Raw genomic sequence first — 27,025 nt, forward strand, 5'->3', positions numbered from 1 at the left:
CGTGCGGATGGTGTCTTCGGTGCTGAATGCTGAAAATTCTTCACAAGAACGTACTGTCCAGGTTCAAGTACGTGGCCTGGATCTGTAGTGGCTGTCGGCAGAGTGTCATAGACCTGTTGGTGGAGAACACGTAATTTAGCAGTCAAGTCATGTAAGTAATCCACCAACATAGGGTATTCAATACTGCTGTATTCTTTCGGACGAGGCACACTCCAAACATTCGCTGGACGACCAAACACAACCTCATAAGGACTAAGTCCCACTCTAGAATGTACAGTCGTCCTTGTTGACAAAAGAGCCAACGGCAAGGCATCTGGCCATGTAAGTCCAGTGCTCGCTTGTACCTTAGCCAATTTTAGCTTAAGAGTACCATTGTAACATTCAACAAGTCCAGCAGACTGGGGGTAATTCGCTGCGTGGAACTTTTGGTTAATTCCTAATCCAGAGCATACTTTCTTCATGATCTGACCCACAAATTCACTCCCATTGTCCGACCATACAATTCTCGGCAATCCATACCTAGGGAAATACTCTCTCAACAAAACCTTGGCTGCAGACAAGGCAGTATTATCTTTTAGGGGGTAGGCCTCTATCCATCTAGAAAAGGTGCAAACAACCACAAGAACGTATTTTAGGTTGTTGCATCTCTCCATGTGAATATAATATAACTGTATCACCTCAAACGGATACGTCGGAGGAGCAAAATGACCAGCTGGAGTTGGAATTCCCTTACCAGGATTATATTGCAGACAAATCATACAATGTTTCACCACATTCTCTGCACATTTCGGGATTCCAGCATTCTGCCAAACTGGAGCCAACAACTTGCATATCCCTTTCGAACTTATATGAGCCAATCCATGAGCCATTGTAACCACTGGGAGCACATACGCATCTGGCAACAACCATCGCTGGTGTTCCGACAACTCAATCCAACAACCTGTAGAATCCAACATACCCGTACTCTCTCTCCAAACATTCATTTCCTTTTCTGTAGCTTCAGCCTGAATCATCTTCACACTTTCTATCGTGTCTTCACACATTCCACCAGCCATAACCCAATTAGCTGGGCCTGCAACATACATACGGCTCATCACATCCTTCGCTGTTTCCTTTGCAACTTCATCCGCAAACGCATTCCCTCGACCAACATCGACCACAACTTTCTTATGCGCACTACATTTCACAATTGCAATCTGCTTTGGGAGAGTGAGAGATTCCAAAAGTTCATTCACTAACTGCCCATGCAGAATTTTCGTTCCATGGGAAGTAAGGAACCCACGCTCTCTCCACAAACGCCCAAAACTGTGAGCAACACCAAACGCATACTGACTATCGGTATATACATTCACTCGCTTTCCTTCCGACAACACACACGCTCTAGTCAATGCAATCAGCTCTGCTGCTTGCGCAGAATTCTGTGGTATGCGTGCTGTCTCAACAACTGTATTTAAAGTTGTGATAGCATACGCTGCAGTTGTTTCACCATTCGGAAGCTTAAAACACGAACCATCAACCCACAGCGTACCATCAACATTATCAAAAGGAGTGTCCCTAAGATCCACTCTAGCTTTTGTTTCTTCCTCTGTACTAAGAAAACAATCATGCTGTTCTTGAGCATCCGTCTCTGTAGAGATCGGCAACAACGTAGCTGGATTCAACACGTTACTTCTCTTAATATGAACATGGCTAGCCAACAGTGTCAACACGTAACCTGAAACACGTGCACTAGTAAGGTCCTGTGTCTTAGTCCTGTTTAATAAGGTACCATCACAATCAACGTATTATCCAATACCAGACCAGCAGACTGTCGGATAGAAACGGCAGCTGCGGTTGTAGCTCTCAAACCACTCGGCAATGCTTTAGCAACTGGGTCTAACGTCGCTGAGAAATACGCGCATGGACGCTGCTTGTCCCCAAAAGATTGTGTCAATACTGACAACGCACATCCTTCTCTCTCGTGCACGTACAACATAAAGGGCTTGCTATAGTCTGGAGTACCCAACACAGGAGCCGAACACAATGCATCACGTAATTCAGAAAAACTTTTCTGGCATTCATCAGACCAGGGAAGAGGATACGGAGTATCTTTCGTTGTCAATGCTAACAGAGGTTTCGCCAACAGTGAAAAGTTGGGAATCCATTGCCTACAATACGACGTAGTACCCAAAAAGGCACAAACTTCTCTCTGTGTGGATGGCACACTCATTTGCGCAATCGCTTGAATTCTTTCTGGGGTCAATCGCCTTCCCTCCTTCGACAAGAGATGACCTAAGTAGGTTACTTCTTGTTGGCAATATTGCAACTTTGAAGGTGACACTTTATGGTGAGGGTCAGACAAATACCGCAACAATGAAAGAGTAGCCTCTTTACAAATCTTTTCATCATCAGCAGCAATCAATAAATCATCAACGTACTGAATAAGAGTAGCACCAGCAGGCAACACAAAACCATCAAGCTGAGTTTTCCACGCTTGACTATAAATTGAAGGACTTTCACAATAAACTTGGGGAGCTCTCTTAAACCGGAAGCTTCGTCCTCCTAAAGAGAAGCCGAAAATATCCCTACTCTCCTCAGCGATCGGAATGCTAAAGAAAGCATTCTTTAAGTCAATGACAGAAAACCAGGCTGCCGAAGCAGGAATCAACGTCAACAATGCAGTAATATCAGGTACCACGGGAAACTGTGGCACGACGATCTTATTGACCTCTCGAAGGTCGATCACAAACCGATACACAGGTGGCTTAGAAGCATCAGTATGCTTAAGAACAGGCAAAACAGGACTGTTACACACATTTCCTCTCGTTTCTTCAACTACACCCTTCTCAACCAAATCATAGACAATCGCCAAAAGAGCTCTCTCACCATCGCTCGATATTTTATACTGGGGAATACGAGGTACCTTAGCATTCGTTTTAAGGGTAACAACATACGGTGGAATCTGCAAAAGACCAACATCATTTGGACCCGTAGCCCAAAGCGTATCAGGAAGCGAACGCAATTCCAGTGGCAAACAATCTTTAGACAAATACTTTGGAGAAATCACTTTCTTACCAAGAGTGAGCTGTACTCCCGAAGGAGAACAATGCAATGTTGCATACAATCTTTTCAGCAAGTCCAATCCCAACAGATTCTCATTACAACCAGTCATTAGAATAAGTGGAGCTTCCAATTCACAAGGGCCAATGGAAAGGGACAAAGGACTAGAAACTGGGTTACGAACTGGGGCGCCCGAAAATCCTACGGAAACATTAGTTAAGCCAGACAAAGGTGCGCCAGGGAGTTTAGAATGCATAATAGAACTCTTTGTCACACCAGTATCCAAAAGAAAAGGCTCTACTACACCTGATGTAATCACTTCAACATAAGGTCCACTCTGATCTACTGGAACTGACACTACCCCCTCTCTTTGCCCATGTCTGTCCTAGCTATCATTATAGCCAACACTCTCACCTTCGACACAGTAATCCTCAACATAATACTGGGCAGACTGTCCACTCGGAGCATTCTGTCTGTCAAAATAATTCACAGAATTCTGTAGGGAAGAGGAACGCTCATTCTGGGAGATCACACCATGACCTCTTCCTCTAGGCGCTTGCTGAAAACCACCACGACCTCTCTGACCAGGTGCACCATTTGCACGCTGTAACAGAGCCGGGCAACTATTCTTGAAATGACCTTCTTCTCTACAATAAGCGCACTGATTAGGGCCAGGAAAGAATCGCTGAACATATGGCTCAGGTTTCTGTAACAATCTCTGAAATTGCGGAGGTTTCTGAAACTGAGGCTGATTCTGACGAGGCGGATAGGCTTGCTGCAAAAGAACTTTCATCTTTAAATCTGTTGTTTTCTTCTCCGCTTTATCCTTCTCATCTTTATCCCTATTCTCGTAATATTGGGCAGTAGCCAATATCTGGGCCGACGAAGAAACGGCCCATGAACTCTCAGAATCTTTCAATTTATTAGAAAGTTCAGGAAGCAAATTAAAGACAAATTTATCCACGAACAACCTTTGACCACCTTCTGTACTCATATCCTGACCACTGTGATCAATAAACGTCTCTTCAAACCTAGAGAAGAAGTCAGACACACTCTCGTCTTTCTTCTGCTTACATGCTGCTAACTTATCCCAATTTACTCGTAACGCAGGCATCATCGTTTTCATCAAAGTAATAATTCTACCTGGCAATTCTGAAACCAAAGGTTCAGGTTTAGCACCTCCCTCTTGTCTACCATCTGCAGCAATAATATCCGCCCATGTACCTCCTAATTCTCCTGCATGATTCTCATGACGAATCTTCACCCACAAAGGTTGTGGAACTACATTACCCTTCAACATATCTATGTCAGCTAGATTCATGATACATGCTTCTACTGTCTGAGACAATTCTTTGTAATAACCAGCAGGATTCTTACGAGGGTCAGGTAAGGTCTGCTTAAGAGCCAAGACCTCTGATCTCTTCCAAGGAACATGTACCCATATTCGCTGAAAATGTGCCAAAGCGGCAACAATACCCCTATTTACATCAGCCTGAACTGCTTCCTTCCATACAGGAGGAACTTCTCTCATTGGATACTGTCTCGCTTTTCTCCTAACAGAGGAATCAGGTTCGTACAATGTCTGAGGCGGAAGTCTAGACCTAAAAGCCAGTATCGTCTCTACGGCGTCTGTAATATCAGATTCCACTATCATCCCTTTAGCAAAATCCGACTGAACATCAAGTAGTTCCTGCGGGATCAAACCCAAATCATTATCTTCCCATTCCATACGCAGAAACATACACATCACATTAAAAACATACCTTTGCTTAGGCGGTTCCCACTGAAAGAAAACATCCATAACTGCTGGCAAATCATACCTTGAAGTATTTATAATCCATCTACGAGCCAACAAATCCAACACAGCCCGTTCCTCGGAACCAGGAAGCTGACTACGACTCTGCTTACGTTCCGAAACAGGGGTCATATTCAGTGACCCAAACAATGGAGAGAACAGAGTAGAAACAGTCTCTGTCATTCATTTTCGAACAGAAGGAGAAGAAGCAGACATAAGAACAGGAGAATAAGTGTTTTGAGGCAAAGAAGGTGTACGAACAAGAACAGTAGGAGTCTCAGTTGCAGAAGCGGAAGGCAAAGGAGTGTGAGGCAAAGCTGGTAGCAAAGCTGGCGACCCTAGAGCGGTTTGCGCAGGAGGAGGAGACAAAACCATCTGTGGAGCACCGGGTGGCTGAACAACAGCAGGAGGTTGAACAACAAAGGGTGGAACAACCAGGTGGAGGTGGCAATCTCAACAAGTGAGAAATCAAAGGATCTTTCTCAAGATCTTCAATCGCTTTTGGAGGAGGAGACAGCAAGGCCGGATAACATTTATCTATGGCCATGCATCGCTGCCTATCTGACACCTCAATCACTTTATCTTCTTTGTTTTCTTTAAACTGCCTAGCAGCTTGCATTATTGACACATTCTTTTCTCTTTTATCTCTTTTAGCTTGTTTAATTTCTCTCTGTTTGGCTTCTTTAAGCCAAAGGCGGAAAGAGTCAAACATTGCCGGCTGGGCTTTCTTCCTAAACAATTTTGTTTCTAGATTATCTAAAATCTCAGTATCAAAATTACCATGTTGGGGCCATCGTAAAACACCATCCTGTTTAGTGTAGCGGATCCATACTTCATTATAAGTAATAGGACCCACTCCGTGTTTTGAATAGAGCTCATAAGTCGGAGTTCCAACCGGAGGTATCGGACACGAGTCCTCTAGTCGGGAATCCTTGTTGCAACCACAACTAAACCATTTTCTAAGTTTGCTAAGACCAGGCATCTTATAGCTCACTAATCTAGCTTCCAAATTCAAGGGGTTATCGACTATCGATACTCTCGCAAATATACGAGCCCCTCGGCTTCGATTGCTGCAGCAGCCAAATCAACCAAGAACCAAAAACCAAGAACCAAACAAAGAACCAAGAACCAAACAAATTCGTGGGAGTGACCCACTTATACTTTACCAAAATATCTGTCACGCCACCAGAAGACCGTCTATCGTCTCGCTCTACAAATCATCTATCAAGGGTCCAAGACAGGGCAAAAGTCAGGGCAGCAGTCCTTCGTAGCCGTCGGAAAGCGGGAAGCCTTGCAGCAAACACCTTCGGTCCACGTCGACATACAGGGGTCGATGAAGTGGCGGCCTTCCTCCAGAATTTCCACACGAAGCTCTTCACGATCCGCGGGCTTGGACCAGTACCGCTGAAGTCGCCCCACGTTGGGTGCCAACTGAAGAACCGGGTCAATCAGAACCGGGTCAATCAGGGACATGCCCGATGTCTTCGGATTCCCCTGTCCTGGCAAACAGAGACACGGAATGCTTCTAGGTGGCGTCAGAGATCAAATTTATTGGCTGCAGCCAGTAACAGAAGTCCTAGAAGTCATCACGGTATGAGTTCTCAGGAGACTGCTCAATTTTACAAAGCAAGTCATCCCTTTTTATGCCAAACATTGTGCTTCAGGCCAACATTCCTAGTTTACAGTTCAACCAATCACATGTTTCCACAGCAATAAGTATTGAATAACGACAAACCCATTTTACAGTTGTCCGGCCCATGATCAATCACTTAACAAACCCAACATTCTTCTTTATACAAGCCGGACAAACCCATAATAAAAGGACCACAACCCACATCATAAATTGACCATAAAAGTAGGAAAAAAAACAGATAGAAGTAAGATAAGGCATGTTTGTGTGCAGTAAAAGTTTACGACGTCCTGTGCTCTGATCCTTAATCTAGATCAGCTAAAGGGCAGGAACTGGTTCAACAAGGTCAGCTTCAGGCAACAGAGTCAGTTCACTCAGGTCAAACAGAAGTCAGCACGAACTGGAGCTAAGGTATAGGTATACTTAAAAAGACTAGTTCATCCACAGTCATCGGCCTGTGTGAGGGCAACCACAAAATGGCTGACACACACAAAATGGAACCCAAGGGTTCAAAACGAAATCCCTAAATATGTAGTGAATCCATCGGTCTAACATGACGAAAACACTCATACTTGCCGCACTAACTAGTTATGGTTCGCTAATATCGAATTCGTAACGAAACCATGCCATTTATAAAACGGGTTCAGAATTCACGGAACCACAATCAGCAGTGGATTGCGGGCGCGCGAGTTATAGTGAGTCCAACTAACTATAACATGGGAATTTCAATGATTTTGCATGAGTAAAATGTTCAGCTAACTATAACTGGTGTGAAACCTATGGTTTTTTCAGTGAATGGATATATATATATATATATATATATATATATATATATATCCACACGCTGGTTCACAGGTCCCCGACCCTTGAGCGCTCATCACGGGTGCTGACACCTACGGCGGAACCATGCCGTTTTATAACATCACACTCTCCCTCCAGCAAGAGGGATAAATGGGCGCACTCCCTTAGATTTGCCACAATTTTCGTTTATTCAAGATTAAATTTGGGCAATGGAAAGCATTTGATCAACGCGTTTCGATGCCGCAGGCATCTTGGTCACGACCAAGATGCCTGCGGCATCGAAACGCGTTGATCAAATGCTTTCCATTGCCCAAATTTAATCTTGAATAAACGAAAATTGTGGCAAATCTAAGGGAGTGCGCCCATTTATCCCTCTTGCTGGAGGGAGAGTGTGATGATATATATATATATATATATATTCACTGAAAAAACCATAGGTTATAGACCATATATAGTTAGGAATTAGCATTTAGAAAACCTTATTTTACTCACACAAAACCATTGAAATTCCATATATAGTTAGTTGCACTAACTATATATCGCGCACCCGCATTCCACTGCTGATGATGTCACATATTACATCATTCATGACATGGTCAGTGACATCACTGAGGACATCACTGATGACATCTCAAATGACATCACTGATGACAACATCCAGTGATTATGTGTTTCTGTAAAGTTTAAATATGTTTTACATATTGAAGAATGAGTGGATGTATAAGTGTCTGAATGAAGGTTTTAATAGGTGCGTGATTGACTGTATGAGTGAGTGATTAAATGCGTCTTACTAAATGCACGGGTTAGTGACTAAACTGTCTGAAAGTGTGCATCAGTATGTCTGTTGTTGTGCAAGCTGCTGCATGTGTTGATCAGTAGCTATATAAGTAGCTATATGGGTTATTGATTGGTTGCACAAGTATTTGTATGGGAGACTGAGTGTGTGTATGGCTGGCTGGGAGGTGTGTGACTCTGTGCAGATCAATGTGTACTTGTATCAGTGATTCTATAAGAGAGTAAGTATGTGTTAGTATATGTTTGAAAATGTAAGGTACTCTATGTTTAACTGTGTAGATTAGAAAATGGAAGTGTGATTGATTCTTTACAGGACTGACTAGGTGTGTGAGTAACTCCATGGATGAGTGGCAGAGTGTGAGTGTCTGTATAGGTGTATGAGTGCATATGATAGTGTTGTAAAGATGAGTGATTGTATGTATGAATGATTGTATGGGTGAATGAGTGAATGTGTGTGTAGACGTAGGAATCAGTGAGTGCGTATGTAGTAACTAGTATTGGTGTGTCAATGGTTTCAAAAATTATACTCTGTATTTAACACTGGGTGTAACAGAGGTTATATTAAAGTGTGAGGAGATGCATTGTATTGTCACATTAATGATATCATCATTGATGTGACCATTGATGTCAAATGAGATACCATCAGTGATGTCATTTGAGATGTCATCAGTGATGTCATCAGTGATGTCACTGACCATGTCATGAATGATGTAATATGTGACATCATCAGCAGTGGATTGCGGGTGCGCGATATATAGTTAGTGCAACTAACTATATATGGAATTTCAATGGTTTTGTGTGAGTAAAATAAGGTTTTCTAAATGCTAATTCCTAACTATATATGGTCTATAACCTATGGTTTTTTCAGTGAATTTCATTGGTTTTTTAACAGCTAATATCTGTAGCTGTAAAATGTATTCTTCTTTAAATCCAAAAATATATTTTATATGTTTATTAATAATTTTTTTTTTAAATATTTTTTTTTCTTCGTTCCCGCTTCGCGAATCGGGAAACTTCCCGTTAGCTGACCTTGATGCCGCGAAATAGACCGCGAGCCGGTAAACGTTTCTTTACCGCAACTGCCGCGTTAGAAAACAACATCGTGTCGCCTCCCGTCCACATGACGTTTCGCGTTGTCGCGTGATACGTCATATGACGTGCTACGTTAGCGAACTGGTACGCGAGGCGCAAAGCGCAGGTTTCTGGAAGCAAACCGGGAGGCCCTGCAAAGCGCGTAACGTAAACACAGCAGGTCATGTGACTTGGTAATAACACTTTTCATTGGTTCATTTCACTTTTGGTTTCCTAATGATGTAAGACTAGGTCATATAATCTAAAATGAACACTTTTCATTGGTTGAGAACTATTGTTTTTCCCAAATGATGAAAATCCCTCCTTCTTTCCTCACTCTGACTTTCATCATTGTGAGAGAAAGACCCTTTGTTACCAGTGAGCAATGGCTTCTTTAGTAGCTTCAGCTGGTGCTTCCCCACCACCTCCACCACATCCAAGGAAGAGTGGACCACCTGCTGAAGTTATAATTCAGCAAGAAGAGGAAGAAGAGGAACAGGAGGAAGAGCAGGAAGAGAGGCACTTTTTGCCTGAGGAGCCCAGGACGTCTCACCGGAAAGAAAACTTCATTTGGCAATTTTTTTAAATTCCCAAAGGTCAGAAAAAAGTAAATGCAAGATACGTAACTTGCCTTATATGTCAAGATAGACTGTCCAGAGGGACCGACAAAAAATACAGTTTCGGAAACTACACAATGCATCGCCATATGACTAGGTGGCATCCTAACAACTACAGTGCTGCACAGTTTCGTAACGACCTAGATAATCTCCCTATTATGGCCAGAAGATCTGTTGTACCGGAAGTAACGGGACCAGAGGGCAGGGAGATGGTGCCAAATATACAAACGAGATTTCGTGAAGTAAAACAAGTCTGCGTACATTGCAGTGGATTCATTTGCTACGGAGAAAGTAGCATCACTCTGATCAACAGAGCTATTGACAATCATGCTCATGTTTGTCCGAAACGCCCCAAACAATAAATTCTTTTTTTTTTTTGTTGCTCCTGTGGAAAAGTAAATTTTGCCATGTTATATGTGCCTACGTGTTCCCCATCCTATGTTATATGTGCATGATTAAATATGCATATGTATCCCCCTATGATCGATTAAAGACGCAATTATAGTTGTGTCCAACTCTAGTATGCCAGTTTCCAGTTCTCGTGAAAGCAACAAGTATTAGGCCTATGTTGCCACGTTTACAGTGTGCATGTTAATTCACCGCATTGTACCCGTTCCTAGGCCTCAAAAGGGCCCGGACGCCAGATTCAAGCTCCAGTCTCCTGAACCCTCTCCGAGGAGCGATACAGCCCCCACCTGCATCCCTGACCCTTCACTTATTTCCTGCCGCGCGGTGCCCGGCCCGGCCTGGCTCTGCCTGCCTGTCTGCCAAGAGTATGTTATGCTTCTAGTTATCAGTCCAGCCTCTCGTCTTTGCATTCCTAAGCTACTGAACCGTATAAACAGTTTCAGTTATGGTCTAGTCTTTATGTCTCCATGCAAGAGAATTACTGTATTAATATTCATAGAAGATTCATAGCACACGCATTACACGAAGAATATATGCATGCGCCAGTCCTAGTGTCAAGTAGCCTCTGCCCTGATAACTTTTAGTTTCTATCAACATGTACTCCAAACACAAGATACCAGATATGCTATAGGTACATGTCGTCCTGACACCGTAGACTTTAGTCTCCTCTTCTAGTGCAGAAGTCATAGCCCCCAGTTCTCCCTGGTAACACGTCATTGCCCGTTTGCGCGCACCACTAGGTTAAAGGTCCCAGCTGCTCTCAGGTAGCCCCCTCCATGTTTCCACCCCAGTTATGACACTTCTGTGACGTCTACACCACATGTCTATGTATACGCCCTGTACACGCTTTCTTGTTACACCCATTTGTCCTTATCTTTCGCGACTGCTACGAGTTACGCCTACTGCTACGCCTATTGTATGCAATGTAATGTAATGTATGATACTATATATATGCTGCACTGTCGATGAGGCATTGCAGCTGCCATCCATTCTATTTCCGTGCAGGCTATCCCGTTCCTGTCCCTTCCCTTATGCCTGATTAAAGCCTGTTAGACTCAGATACCTCGAATCCTGTCTCTTATTTATTGAGCTATCTGTTTTATTCAATGTATTCAAAAATAGTACCGGTAATTAATTATTTATTTACTACATAATGGCGCCCGAATAGGGACTTGCCCTTTCCCCACGCGCCGGCGAAGCCACGCAGGCCCCCTGACCCTCTGCAGCCGTGACAGAACCATACCGTGCACGTGCAGATATTTCTGCTTCAAGTATCCCTCAGGCCCACGGAGGAGACGGAGACTGCGGTCCAGCATCCAGACGAGGCGGTGAGGAATGCGGCGAGTCCCGACCAGAGCCCAAGCCGAGAGTACAAGGTCCGAGGTATCCGGAGGCCCACCTGTAACTGAAGTCCGAAGTTCGTAGTCCGACGTCGTAGCAGTCCAGTCCAGTCCGAGGCCTTCCAGTTTCTTGCTGCCCGGTGAGTACCGTTGCTGGGGTAGTATCTAGACAGGGTCAATTAATTTGTCTCTGGTCCGATGGGTTTGGGTACACAGATCCAGTCCGAAGTATTCACCTAGGTGGATACGGGTCCTGACGTGTCTCTTTATGGGACCGGTATGTTCTGTACTGTTTTAGCAGTGCATCCAGTAATTCTAGTAAGTCTGTTCTCGAGAAGTTCAAGTATTATGTTTTAAATGTACCAGGTAGTATTCTGTTCGAACTGTTATTAATGTTATTTAATGTGTTTTCAATGTCGTGGTATGAGTGATTTGTTTTGCTATTCATTACTGTGTTTATTGTGTATTGTATTGTGTTTGGATTCAAGTCTAGAATGCCTCTGTTTTCCAAGTTACGTCAGATAGGAACCCGGAAAGGGTTGCTCGAAGAATCAGTTCCTGTCCCGCCTAGGGACAGTCCAGGACATTTTATGTATCATAAGCATGGCTTAAGTGCCATATTGTATTTAGATTTATGGGTCGACTATACCAAGGATCTAGAAGAGAAATATAGATGGCCTGTATCAGGTACATGGGATGCCGAGTGCATCATGCGAGTAGAAGAGGCATTATGGAAAAAGAAAGCCCGACAGTCCCAGAAAGATGCCATCAAGTTATGGCGTAAAGAATCTCATAAAAGAACCGAAAAAGAATTCAGAAAAACAGAATTAAGTAGGGAATCCGCAGAAAAAGCCCAAGAAAGGGAATTAATCGAAGTAGGTGAACGAGTTAGAGCAGAACAGTCAGGCAGACAGAGAAATGCTCTTATAAGGGGCATGTATCCTCTTCTTGCCGAGGGCTTGCCGAAGGCAACCCCGGAAGCATCCAGTAATTTTCCGCCACCATTAGTCCCGACTAAGCTACGTCATAAACCGACCGCAGCTGAAATTTTTCTTTCGTCCTATTTGGACGATACAGTCCCAGAATATGCAAATCATATTCCGCCTGTTCAACCTCAGCACCCCATTAATAATGTAATTCCTGCTCCTCCAGTTGCTGGTTCCGTGGGTTCAGTTCATGTCACAGCACCCGTTACAGCACCCCCGGCCCAGCCCACAGTACATGTACCCGTTTCGTCAGTCACTCTACCAGCACGTACAGTACACACCGACGATTCTAGTTTAGGAGCCGCGGGGGGAGATTCTCCTGGTACCCCGCCTCAACACAGACGTATGACGCTACATGAACTAGCGTTACAGCGTACGCCAAAAGTGAATACATACGTAGATATCAAGCGAGCACTTACCGAATGTCGTTATGATCCAGTTCCAGGCGAAGGTCATATGGTCATATATTCATTACGTTTAAGACGGGTGACCGACTATTTGGACACCCTGCCCGATATGAGAGAACATCTAGAGAGAATATATCGTTTTATCCGTACAGGAGCAAATCCAGAAAGTGTTCACGAAGCCATGGTTCAAAGAAAAGTCGAGACTCAGCTCATGATTTTAAAGTTTCTAATTAACTGTTTAATTAGAGAGCAAGATTGTCCGGAAAAAGATCAAGAAGAAATGAAAGTCCTGACCAGGTGGAGTGACAATATAGCCGAGGGAAAACACAAGACACAAAACTGTATAGAGAGTATGTACAAGAAAATTCGTAGGGAAATAATAAAGTTACACGAGAAACGAGAAGCAAAACAAGCAACCGAGAAAGAAGACGACTCTTCTACTGAAGAGGTAGACGACGAGAATCCCTCCAGAATAGCGTATGTAGGTAGAACTAGACTTTCCGACAGACATTCACGTCCAGATTACAAGAAAAGTTTTCCTCCTCCAGCACCAGAACAGTGTTCTCTTGAGCAAGTATTCCAAGCTACCGATTACATTCAGAAATCACGAATAGGTTATAGTGAACTTAATACCATGCATGAACAAGAACTAGCTCGATCAGCAGTCCGGTGGACTACTGATTCTACCACTTTTCAAGACGAAATCGTGGCACAAATGTTTCTGAAACTGCCCCCAGCCGAGCAACGTCTGGTGGGTATGTATATGATTCAGCACCTCATCACACTGTATGAGGTTCAGCATTCTGATCCAGGTCCTTTACATGATGTATTGAACGAGTTACTCCAGTACAGATGGAAAGGTCTAGGTACCGATTTAATTAGTGGCATTCTAGAACAGCGCCACAAATACCGAACGTTTCTGAATCCACATTTTGTTCACGTCTCACCCCCAGAAAGTAAATCATTCTACATAGACAGACAGAATCCGTTACGAGAAGTGCATCCAGTCAAGAAAGAGGGTGGTGGTCTAGAACGAGTATTTGTTTACACCCCTATCACAAAAATGGAACTCTTAGAAATGAAAAAGTTAATTCCCTGTCATGATAAAGATCCAGCAGGGTTCCACCGTGAATTAAAGGACATGCTCCGTATGGGAGAATACACGTATCCTGATATCATTAAAATGTTAAAGGTCCTGTTGCCTGCGGGCATATATGAAAAACTAAAAGAAAAAGAATGGGAGGTGGGAGAGAAAAAGATAGATTGGTCAGCTCTAGAAGCTGAAGATAATACACGAGTACCAGGTACCGGTCTTGGGGATAAAGCTAAAGCTTTGCCCGAACTGTTAATACAAGTCTTGCCAAGATTACTAGCCACGAAAAAGGAAGACTGGGATGCCATCTCAGCCTGTAAACAGAAACAAGATGAAGATACTAGTGACTTTTATTCTAGATTCGAGAAATGTTTCATTATTAATAGTGGTCTGAAAACAAGTAGTGAATCGTACCCTCATCTTTTTGTTACCAAACTAGTCGAGAATTCAAGTCCACAAGTTAAAAATCGAGTATTGAAAGTCGAGAGTTCTTGGCAAGCTAATACTCCGTCACAGATGCTCCAGATGCTCCAGTATCACCAGAACAGAATCAGGGAAGAGCAGGAACATGAAAGAAGACGTATGAAAGACACGAAAATGAAAGTATTAGTTGCACAGTCTGTTCCACAAGACAGTCAGAAGAGGGGTCCGAATCAAGCCAGTCATCCTGCAGCTCCCGTTAAAGGGACATGCAATTACTGTAAACAGCCAGGTCATTTTATAAACGAGTGTGCAGTTCTGAAACACAACATAGCTACTGGTAAGACTAAAGAGAGACCGCGTCCGCCTAGACAAGAACAAGTTTTACAGACTTCCCAGCCACCGCAGAACGCACAACAGACAGTTACAGTACCGCAGCCTATCGCTGCAACACAGCACGTTACACAGCAGATGTACCAGTATGCACAGTCAGAGTATCCAGATTATCAGCCGTATTCATGAAACAGCCTAGAGAGGGAGGTTGGCTTGCCTCTCATCGAGATTCCTGTAGATCAAGAGGGTCCCTATGTACATAGTCAAGTATTAGGGAAAGACAGAAAGTTTCTGATTGACACAGGTGCAAGTAGGACTACCATCAGTCATGACGAGGTTCCAGGGGCTCCGCTCTCAGGCTCAAGAAATGTTTCCCTTGGATTTTCAGGAAAGCCTATTGTTAATGAAATATCGAAACCAGTTACTCTAGAAGTTGGTCCACTGTCCCGAACTACAGATTTGTTACTTACGAAGTCTTGTCCAGAAAATTTGTTAGGCATTAAGACATTGAAAGAATTAGGAGCAGTCATTTGCTGCTCCCCAGAAGGGGTCCGCCTGTTCTTGCGTGATTTTAAAGGTCATTATGTATTACGTGATTTTGACCCAAGATTATTGAATGTACCACAGCATTTATGGGCGCAAGGTCCAACTGATGTAGGTTGTATGCATATCACACCCTATCGTGTGACTCTGAAGCAAGGTGTTGTATTACCACGAATCAGACAGTACAAATTGCCACCTGAGGCTGTAGCAGCCTTATCCAAAATTATTGACAAGCTTATTGTTCAAGGAGTGGTTGTAGAAACTGACTCCAATGTATGTAATTCTCCTATCATTTCGATTCTGAAACGTACTGATCCCAATGCACCTCCAGTTTATCGATTAGTGATCGACCTTCGAGAACTTAATAAGTGTATCATACCCCAGTACCCAGTAGTCCCTGATATTTCCTCACTCTTGACAGCCATTGATTCTGAAGCCACATTCTTTACAGTTATCGATCTCAAGAACGCATTCTTTAGTGTCCCTATTCATCCAGACAGCCAGTTCCTTTCGGTTTCTGTTTAAATGGAAGAAGCTATAAATTTACACGAGCACCTCAAGGTTTCACAGAAAGTCCTAGCATTTACAGTCAAGCACTTAAGAGACAACTAGACAATATTCACATGCCAACTGACACTGCCCTACTCCAGTATGTCGATGATCTGTTAATTACAGCCCGTTCTGAACGTGACTGCGAGCGTGCATCACTTACAGTTCTGTATTTTCTGGCCGAGATGGGGCACAAGGTGTCCCCTTCTAAATTACAATTCTGTGTCCAGCAAGTGGTCTACTTGGGACACTTACTGTCCAAGAGGGGTAGGCAGTTTACACCTGACCGTATCCAGTTAATAGCGCATCTTCCACAACCCAAGACACAGAAGGAGGTACGAGCTTTTATCGGCCTCACTTCTTACTGTAGACAATGGATTCCTCAGTACGCATATCTAGCCAAGCCACTGATACAGTTAACGACACAGGAGGCAGCCGTATCGACTGTCCTCCCTTGGACCCAGGAACATACACTTGTTTTTAATGAGTTAAAGAAAGCTTTATGCCAAGCACCTGTTCTAGCAACACCAAACTACAGTAAGCCTTTTACACTTTTTGTCACTGAACGTGATGGTACTGCATTATCTGTTCTCACACAAGATCAAGCAGGACAATACAAGCCCTGTGCTTATTTTTCGAGCACATTAGATCCAGTAGCCCAGGCTCTGCCTGCGTGCCTCAAGTCAGTTGCAGCCACAGCTCTAGCTATCAGACAAAGTGATTCTATAGTGTTAGGACACTCCCTGACAGTACAAGTTCCACACTCCGTGGAAGTTCTTTTAAACCGAACACAGACCCAGCACTTGACAATTGCACGTTTAACAGGTTATGAACTGACACTGTTTCAGCCACACATAGAAATCAGACGCTGCAACGTTCTAAATCCAGCTACACTGTTACCGTCAGTTACTTCAAATACTGCCACACATGACTGTGTGGAAATTGTTAACACCATGACAAAGCCAAGACAAGACTTGACAGATATTGCATTACCAGATCCCGACCTGACACTTTATGTGGATGGTTCATGTATGAGAACAAGTACAGGAGAACTAGTAGCCGCGTATGCAGTGACTACTGAAACCGAAGTTATAGAAACACATCGTATTGACACCCTGTCTGCTCAAGCAGCAGAGCTCATCGCTCTGACCCAAGCCTGTATACGTGCCAAGAACCTGAAAGTAAATATATACACAGATTCACGTTATGCATTCGGAGTCGTACACGACTTTGGAGTGCTCTGGCAGGAGAGAGGTTTCATGACTTCTCATGGAACCAAGATTCAGCATGGTCTCCTCATTCAAGCCCTGTTAGATGCAATACATTTACCGACAGCTATTGCCATTATGAAGTGCAAGGCACATACGAAAGTTACTGACATCATTTCCCAGGGTAACGACCTGGCAGATCGAACAGCCAAGCTTACAGCTCAGACCTCAGACATTCCAGTTAACACGACACAGACACTCATTCCAGATCAGACTACTTGTATGACAGTTAAGGACCCTACACAAGATGTAATAGATATACAGTCACATGCCACTCCAGATGAAATCAAGAAATGGTCCGAACAAGGAGGGGTCCAGACAGATCAGGGATGGTTGACGAAGGGAAAAGCCACATGGTTTCTCCCCGACTCAATGGTTCAAGTCATTATTAATACCGCACATAGTCCAGTACACCTAGGAGAAAAGGCCATGTTAGACAGTATCCAGAACATATGGTTCAACAAGCATTTACGAGCAGCGGCCAAACAGAAAGTGCGTACCTGCATGATCTGTTGTCAGTTCAATCCAGGTAAAAGTGTCCCGGTGGAACAAGGTGGATTCCATCCTCCTGACCACCCTTTTGAAGTCCTCCAGATGTATTATATTCAGATGGAGAGATGTCGAGGTTTCAAGTATGTCCTCGTGGTTGTATGTGCTTTGTCCAGATGGACAGAAGCATATCCGGTTCCAGATTACACTGCCGCGACCACTGCCAGGCAGTTGGTTCGTGAGTTTTTCCCCCGCTATGGTTTACCAAGGGTCGTGTATTCAGACAACGGCCAGCCATTCTCATCTGAACTCATGAAACAAGTATCCCTTCTGTTAGGGTACCAGTGGAAGTTCCACTGTGTACGCCATCCTGAAGCAGCTGGTCTAGTAGAGAGACATAACCAGACTTTGAAAATCCGCATTGCCAAAGTATGTACAGAAAAAGGTGTAGATTGGTTGGTAGCACTGCCAGTTGCCCTTTTCTATATGAGAATGGTTGCACACTCCAGATCAGGTCTGTCCCCGTACGAGGTCGTATTCGGCCGTCCTCTAAATATGTGGGGTACACCTATGCCCCGAAAGATTACAGACGTTTCCAGTAATATGCTGACAGATTACCTAGCTTCCTTGATGTCTGCCCTACACTCTTGTCGTTCACAGGTTGCCGCTGCATTTCCAGACAACACTGAGGTGAAACCGCATGAAGTCGTTCCGGGGGATTTCGTCCTGGTGCGCAATTTCGATCGTTCAAGTCCGTTGGAGCCCCGTTGGAAGGAGCCCCAGCTGGTGTTATTAACAACAAGGACCGCCGTCAAGCTCGAAGGACGCAAAGGCTGGGTGCATACCAGCCATATCAAGAAATTCCATGGATTACGGCCAAAGACAATTATCAAAGACTGCCCTATTCTTAAGGACTGCCCAAAGACAGACTCTGAATTCAAACTTCCCCTGTTAGAGAAAACTCCGCAGCAGGAGTATAAAGCAAAACTCCGGTCTAGTAAAATAAGTCAGCCAGTTTAATTGTCTAAGTCCCTCTCGGGTGAAGCGGTTAGACAGGTTCCTGACATGTATGAGATAGACCCACATAGTGAGAGAGTTAGTCAAAACTCTAAAAGATGTATTATCGTTCTATTCTTTTTATTGTTTTTGAGTCTTATGGTTACCTGCATAAGTTATGCTTTTCATTTATGTTTTCCTATTTCACATGTACATATGTTTCCTAATGTTACAGTAGAGCACACATTTAGTGATCTGCCTCCTCACGAGTTATCCTATCATCTTGCTATGCATAATAACACATTTATCAGAATGTTACACTATTCACACCAGACCAGCAATGCCACTAATTGTTGGGTGTGTGGTCGACTTCCCCCTTTCCAGACACCGAAGGGAGTTCTGCCACTCTTTCCTTATCCGTTTTCACACAATGGTTCGTGTGGAGCATGGTCCACATTAACGTCATCCCTAACCGATATGTCCCTTCTGAATCGAACATGTTTCCCAGATAAGCAAGGTCTTTCCCATAGAACAGGGTTAGATCTAGAAAATGAAGTATATGATTTAGGTAATTATTCCTCGAATTTCATGGTCTTGAATGTCCAGTCCAATACTACCCCAGATTTGCCTGCTATTTCAGTTCTACCAGTTAAAGGCGAATTATGTGTCAGAAAGAATGGTTCCGCACATGTAGGACATAGTGATTGTACTACTGTGGTCGAGTATAGTGACAGTGGGAAATCTATTTTCAAAGCCTCACGTCATTCTTATTTTGTTTGTGGTCAGACCGCATATGTTCGTCTGCCCCTCGATTGGGATGGAACATGTTACATTGCCTTCCTACTGCCACCAGTTTTTCTAGCCCCATCCGATTATCACAGAAACACACATCTAGTACACGTTAGACATAGAATTCGAGATCGAGTCCCCAATTGTCGACCAAACTGAAACTACTCTAGAACAATATCAAGACTTCAATAAAGGTTTCTTTTTCTTTATAGGCCCTGTCCAGAATAGTAAGTTAATACGTAGGTTAACCAGAACCCTTGAAGCATTAGTGAATGAGACTACTTCCGCTCTAGGTAACTTAACCGAAGAGCAATCTGCCATTAGATTTGTTGTGCTCCAAAATCGTCTTGTTCTTGACGTCATATTGGCCGATAGAGGAGGAGCTTGTAGAGTCATCGGATCTAGTTGCTGCATTTTCATTCCTAATAACGCGCCGTCTGTTTATTCAGCTATAACCAGACTTCATAAAATTGCCCATCAGTTACACCAAGATCCAGGCACCTGGACATGGTCCGGTTGGCTCTGGAGTATCATATCTGCCTGGGGATGGAAAGTATTGTCATTCCTAGGTATAGCAGTAATGATCATATTCAGTTGCTGTCTCTGTTTACAATGTGGCCCTGCGATTTGCGGCTTGTGTGCTACATCCTGTATTCCTAGTCCTAAATCCCGTTCCAAAACAATTCGAGACGAGCAAATGATGCTATATGAACAGATAGATGGTATCATGAATATTGATGTTTCCTGATGGAAACGTAGGGCACAAGGAGGGAATGTGGAAAAGTAAATTTTGCCATGTTATATGTGCCTACGTGTTCCCCATCCTATGTTATATGTGCATGATTAAATATGCATATGTATCCCCCTATGATCGATTAAAGACGCAATTATAGTTGTGTCCAACTCTAGTATGCCAGTTTCCAGTTCTCGTGAAAGCAACAAGTATTAGGCCTATGTTGCCACGTTTACAGTGTGCACGTTAATTCACCGCATTGTCCCCGTTCCTAGGCCTCAAAAGGGCCCGGACGCCAGATTCAAGCTCCAGTCTCCTGAACCCTCTCCGAGGAGCGATACAGCCCCCACCTGCATCCCTGACCCTTCACTTATTTCCTGCCGCGCGGTGCCCGGCCCGGCCTGGCTCTGCCTGCCTGCCTGTCTGCCAAGAGTATGTTATGCTTCTAGTTATCAGTCCAGCCTCTCGTCTTTGCATTCCTAAGCTACTGAACCGTATAAACAGTTTCAGTTATGGTCTAGTCTTTATGTCTCCATGCAAGAGAATTACTGTATTAATATTCATAGAAGATTCATAGCACACGCATTACACGAAGAATATATGCATGCGCCAGTCCTAGTGTCAAGTAGCCTCTGCCCTGATAACTTTTAGTTTCTATCAACATGTACTCCAAACACAAGATACCAGATATGCTATAGGTACATGTCGTCCTGACACCGTAGACTTTAGTCTCCTCTTCTAGTGCAGAAGTCATAGCCCCCAGTTCTCCCTGGTAACACGTCATTGCCCGTTTGCGCGCACCACTAGGTTAAAGGTCCCAGCTGCTCTCAGGTATCCCCCTCCATGTTTCCACCCCAGTTATGATACTTCTGTGACGTCTACACCACATGTCTATGTATACGCCCTGTACACGCTTTCTTGTTACACCCATTTGTCCTTATCTTTCGCGACTGCTACGAGTTACGCCTACTGCTACGCCTATTGTATGCAATGTAATGTAATGTATGATACTATATATATGCTGCACTGTCGATGAGGCATTGCAGCTGCCATCCATTCTATTTCCGTGCAGGCTATCCCGTTCCTGTCCCTTCCCTTATGCCTGATTAAAGCCTGTTAGACTCAGATACCTCGAATCCTGTCTCTTATTTATTGAGCTATCTGTTTTATTCAATGTATTCAAAAATAGTACCGGTAATTAATTATTTATTTACCACACTCCTGTTGAGCCCTTTACAATGAATCGTTTTTGTTGCCCCCTCCAAAAAAAAAACAAAAAAAATATTAAACTGTTCAGAAAAATTCAAAAAAAGTAAAAAAATGTTCAGAAAAATAATAAAAAAAATATAAAACAACAAAAACAATAAAAAAAAAGTTCTTTTCAGAACTACCTCCCCGGTATTAAAAAATTGGTACAATATTTGGAACTATGCCAACCTCTATTTCTCTTAGTTCGCTTCCCAGTTCGCTCGCCGGTACGCGAACCGGAAGCGAACCAAAAAAACAGTAAGTATAAGGGAAGGAAACAGACAGTTATGTTAAAAGAAAGACAGCTATAGGGGAGTAAACTAGAGATACTATTACCCGTAATCCACTGCTGATGATGTCACATATTACATCATTCATGACATGCTCAGTATGTATGGAAAGGGGCAGATTTATATTAACTAGCACATCCCCAGAGATGCACCAGTTAACGTGCACCGCTGCTCTACCACCCACAGTCTGCCGCATTTACAATCAGATAGAACAAAGCTGCATCAAAACCCTGCGCCTGCTTGAAGCAGGCATAGATCTTGACGCAGGTAGGCTGAAAGCTAAAGCAACAACTAAGTGTCGTGTGCAGAAGTTGCAAAAAAGGAAAAATGGCGTTTAAACCAATAATGAGCCCATGCTAACTTAACACAGTGTAAAGATATCCAGGATCTACATCAGTTTGGGGTTCACGAACCTGGCAGGTAAAAGGCACTGAGGCTTTGCACCGTGCATATCTCATCCCAAATCATATGTTGTTTGTGAATGAAACAATTTCCCAGACCAAATGCTTTGGATTGGCTACTTCTAAAAAATTAAACACCCCTACTATCCCGGAGTTAGAGGAATATGATGGTTGGAGTAATTTTACTCGGTTGTCCATTAAAGATTTACAGGCCCTACTCCATAATTCTTCCTTTAACATTTCCAGTATAAATCCAAAAGGTTGGCTGCTTTGGCAACGTGCCTTATCCACGGTTTAATAACGCTGCCTTTTGCTTTATATAAGTTTTCAAATTGTATGAAATATATACCAATAGGTCGTTATGCACCTTTAGGTAGTGGTTTTCTTCATGAGGTCTGGTCGCTTCCATACACATACAGATGTTTCAAAGATGATCAAGAAGTTTATCTGAATGGAGAGGAATGCACTGAGACGCCAGATCATTCACTAATGTGTAGGCACATACAGTTACACGGTTCATGCAACAAACACCGACCAAATATGGCTTGCGTGTTGCAAGGCACGCCAGTTCCTGCTATCATCCCCACGTTCAAGGTGTTGGAAAATGGTAGTTATTTGATGCTCAATAATGAAGATTGTTCTGGGTTAATTAAAAGTATTCCTTTTATCGTAACAGTAAGTGAACGGGTTATTTGCTGCAGAAATGTTCTATTTCCTCCCACACATGAACATAGGGAGTTTTCAATCTGGCCACAAATACCAACCTTGGGAGCAGATTTCAACGGCATGGCAAGAATAAGAGCTCTTTTGTCTCAGAGAGAGGTGGCCTTGAGTTCGGCCCGTGAAACTTTCGTGCTTCACATAGCGAACACCCGTACAGAGGTGCAAACCCTTTTAAATACAGATTTGCCTTTCCATTTCAGCAAGATGGTTCGGACTATCTTTAACGCGTCCTCCACAAAGGGCCTGGCGCACTTTTTTAAAGTTGTTACCAGTGGTCTAGTGACTTCATTTGAGAAAATCTTTGGAGTCATCCCTGCTTTCTTTCATTCTATTTTTTCCACTGTGCTTGGTGGATTCCCATTTTTACTTGCATTACCAGCGGACGCTCTTGTGCTTTTTTTACATTTTTAAATATGGATGTCCCTCCTGTGCAAGCTCCCACCCTGCAGCTGCTGACGCTGTTCCGCAATCGCATGCTTGAATATTATGGCACAATGCCGTTGGCGATATTAAGCACGGCATATGGATTATCTTTTCGATTCTCCTACTTCACCTGTGTCCAGCCTGTATTTCACTGCCTGACCTGTGATTTCGATTGGGCCATTGATTTGTGTCTCTGCGGACCGGTTTCTCCTGACGTCGACTTTAATCAGCTGATGACTCCTATCATTACTCACGAGTTGGTTTGTCCTGGCGAAAGGATTATGGCTGTGGCATTGATGCATGGACTAATTGGTCCCTGGAATTTACTGGCGGCAACACAGTCTTTCTTGGAACAGAGCTTTCTTGAAAACCCACCGAGCTGTCCTCTGATGGTGATAGAGGATCCGATGCTGGGAGAGCACGTATGTTCTTTTCCGCTTTTAAATTGGATGGCTGAACTCTTTTCGGATGAAGACGGTGACTTCCTATTGGAGGCTGTTGCAGCTTATTTTGCATACACAGTTATGTCATAGACCTTTTTCATGTTTGATATGCTGAGTACTAGCATTTCATTGACAATTCATTGACTTATTTGTCAAGTTTTTATTATTTAGCTTGCCTATTGGCTTAAGCCTCGATAAAGTAGTTGGCTGTTTTATTTTTCTTTAGCATTAAATTTTCCTAGTTTTTAATGTTTTACCTTGCGGACCGTCCACATATAAAGTTGCAATCTGCTCTCATGAGATGCCACTTCTATTATCTTATTCAGTTCGTTTCCGGATCATGGGGAGGTGTCATCTAGATCCTGGATATCTTTACACCGTGTTAAGTTAGCATGGGCTCATTACCGATTTAAACGCCATTTTTCCTTTTTTGCAACTTCTGCACACGACACTTAGTTGTTGCTTTAGCTTTCAACCTAGTAGTTCATCGTGGTTTACATGAGAATAATATGTTATTGCTCTACTATCTGCTTTGCTTGTTAAACTATATCTGTACAGCGACTGCTGAAGTTTCAAGAACAACACGATACAGAATTGTTATGAGGTCTGATCTCCACGACTTCATACTCATAACATAAGTGCAGCTTCTGCCAATTCTGGGCATGAGGCGGGTTTTATATTGCTTTGCCGAACACACATACTCAACACTTGATGCGGTTCACATGAAGAGAGAGCTGGTGTATGCTGATGTGATTCCTTCAAATCTAAGACACTAAAGTATGGGCACGCCCTAAACCAACACAAAGAGACCTTCTTAGCAAATAATATAATATGTGTATTAGGGAGGGTCAGATATAAGCAGCCGTGGGCCGTGGAGGGAGTTACGGTGAGGCAGGGAGGCGGGGAGGGGGAGGGGCAGGGTGGAGCCCTCTCCACCCTGCCCCTCCCCCTCCCCGCCTCCCTGCCCCACCGTAACTCCCTCCACGGCCCGCGGCTGCTTATAAGTGTTGCTAACTCTTATTCATTTACAGCATGTTAACATACTGTCACCATTCGCTTTTTATGTACTAGTAACTATGCTGGTAATTTTGCTACTGATAATATGTGTACTTCTATTATCTAAGATACTACGCCTGAGAAGACGGCATTAGTAAATAAACATTTCAAATACACATGTGTTCTTCTTAACTCCATGTTCTGGTTTCTAAGAAATATATAACGACCGACTGTTCATGAGTTCCACGTATCCTGAGGTACTATAAGTTCATATTCTGGATTGTCTAAACATTGAGAGTTTGTTATATCCAATGTGACACTGTACCTAGCTTACTAAGGGGTTTTTGATTACTAAGGTGAGTTTTGGGGCACCCTAATTCGCAGAGGTTCCAATCCTCTGTCCACAGTTCTGTGTGAGAACAGAAACCCTGCGACAGGGGCACCCCTGAGCCTTGCTGGAGCTTCATCACACTTGCGATACAACTCCAGCAATGCGCCACCTTTACGGCACAGATACGTCACGCATCTGTGCTGTTTTTGCCCCATGATGCGCCGCATTGTAAATGCAGCACACCATAGGTGACGGAACAGCGGCACAGAATGACTAACACATCCCTAGTGATGCGCCAGTCATCATAAATATATCCCTATGCTTCTTATCTTGTTAGAGATGAACCGCCATATGTATCATCAAAGTTTTTTGCATTTCCTAAATAGCGAACTTTAAGGAATAAATAGCGATTCTTTACCATTCCTAGTTTGCGATGAGCTATTTGCTAATTACAAATTACCCATTCATTTCCATGCAGCAGGAGGCCCATAGGAATGAAGGTGCAATTTGCGATTAGCAATTACCTCATCGCAAATTACGAATTTTTCCGAGGGTGCAGGGGTGTCTCAAGAACACCCTGCTGCACCCCTGAAAAAGAAATTTGGGGGCATATGGCGCACATAAATTTTGAAAACATTCCTTTACCTCAAAAACGATTTTCAACTCATAATTTGAAAACACTGCACATGGGGAAATGACTTAAAATGTCCTTAAGACACATAAAAGCGTTTTTTGATTGCCTTTGCAGCATGTTTCAGTCACCTTTAACATGCCTATGTAACGCAAACATTCAAAATCTAAATTTGCCATGCACAGGTGGGAGCATATTTACAAGCAATTTGCTCCACAGACAAACTTCTTACATTGAAATGGGAAAAATAACATCAGAGACTCTCAATTACCTTATAAAGAAGCAGACACCATTATGTCCTTGTCATCAATATTAAAACCATTGCTTTTTCTCAAAAACGATTTACAAGTCATAATTTGAAAACACTCCACAGCTCCTATGCATATAAAAACCCTGTCAGTACTAATACTTCACATTTTCTCCAATTACAATTTCTCAAAGAAACAAAATCTATTTGTAAAACACTTGAGACAAAGCAACATTTGAAAAACACAACTTTCTTCATAATTTTCTCCTTAAAGCACACTATTTTCTATCTAAATTAAAGAAATCTTTTCTCACCTTAGCAAATACTTTGAGTTTCAAAACAGTCTCAGAAACACACCAATTTGTCTTCAGCAGAGCAAAAGGTATGCACTCCAGAGTCTGCAGCTATCAAAAGCACAGAAATGCTGTAATTCTTCACACATATCTCTCATGTCACCCAATCAAAACTCTTCCCTCACTTTTTTTCAAATCAAAACCCTTCCCCCCTTTGCCCCCTCTCTGCTTTTTCTGCATAGCAACCACCTCTTGCAAGACCTCTGGTGTTTCCAAGTTCACACAACAATGTTGCAATTGAACTCTGAACTCTCAGTGCACCTGCATATCCAGTGCAATCTTTCATTTAATGATTTTTTCTTCGCCACTCAAAATACATCTTTCAACGAACTCATCCATGCACCCTAACTTTCTGTTTTCAGCAATCAAAATCCACCAATCACTCTTACTGCTTCATTAACACAGAAGCTCCTCAGTTTTTTTCATTTTACACTCTCATTTTTTCAACTGCCATTTCATTCCCACACTTCATCTGACTGCAGGAGAACCTTCTCTCGCCATGTTTTCTGTCTGGATTGTTGGACATAGTTACATCTATTGGGCTCAGAGGTACGCTGAAAACAGGAATTTACCTAACCTCAATTTACAAGATGTGGAAATTAAGTGGTTTGGCCACAGAGGATTAAAATGTCACCAATTGATACCATTGGTGAAAACCTTTATGCATTTGCCAAAACCTGACCTGTTAATTGTGCACTGTGGAGGTAATGATTTGGGCACTTTGACTGGGGTAGGTCTGGAAATGCTTTTAAAGGACACCTTTGAGCAATTGATGGCACTTTTTCCTCAGACTGCCTTGGTATATTCAAATATATGCCAAAGACAAAAATGGAGGTG

This window comes from Lissotriton helveticus, chromosome 4_1 (genome assembly GCF_964261635.1).
Source record: "Lissotriton helveticus chromosome 4_1, aLisHel1.1, whole genome shotgun sequence".
Lineage (NCBI taxonomy): Eukaryota > Metazoa > Chordata > Amphibia > Caudata > Salamandridae > Lissotriton > Lissotriton helveticus.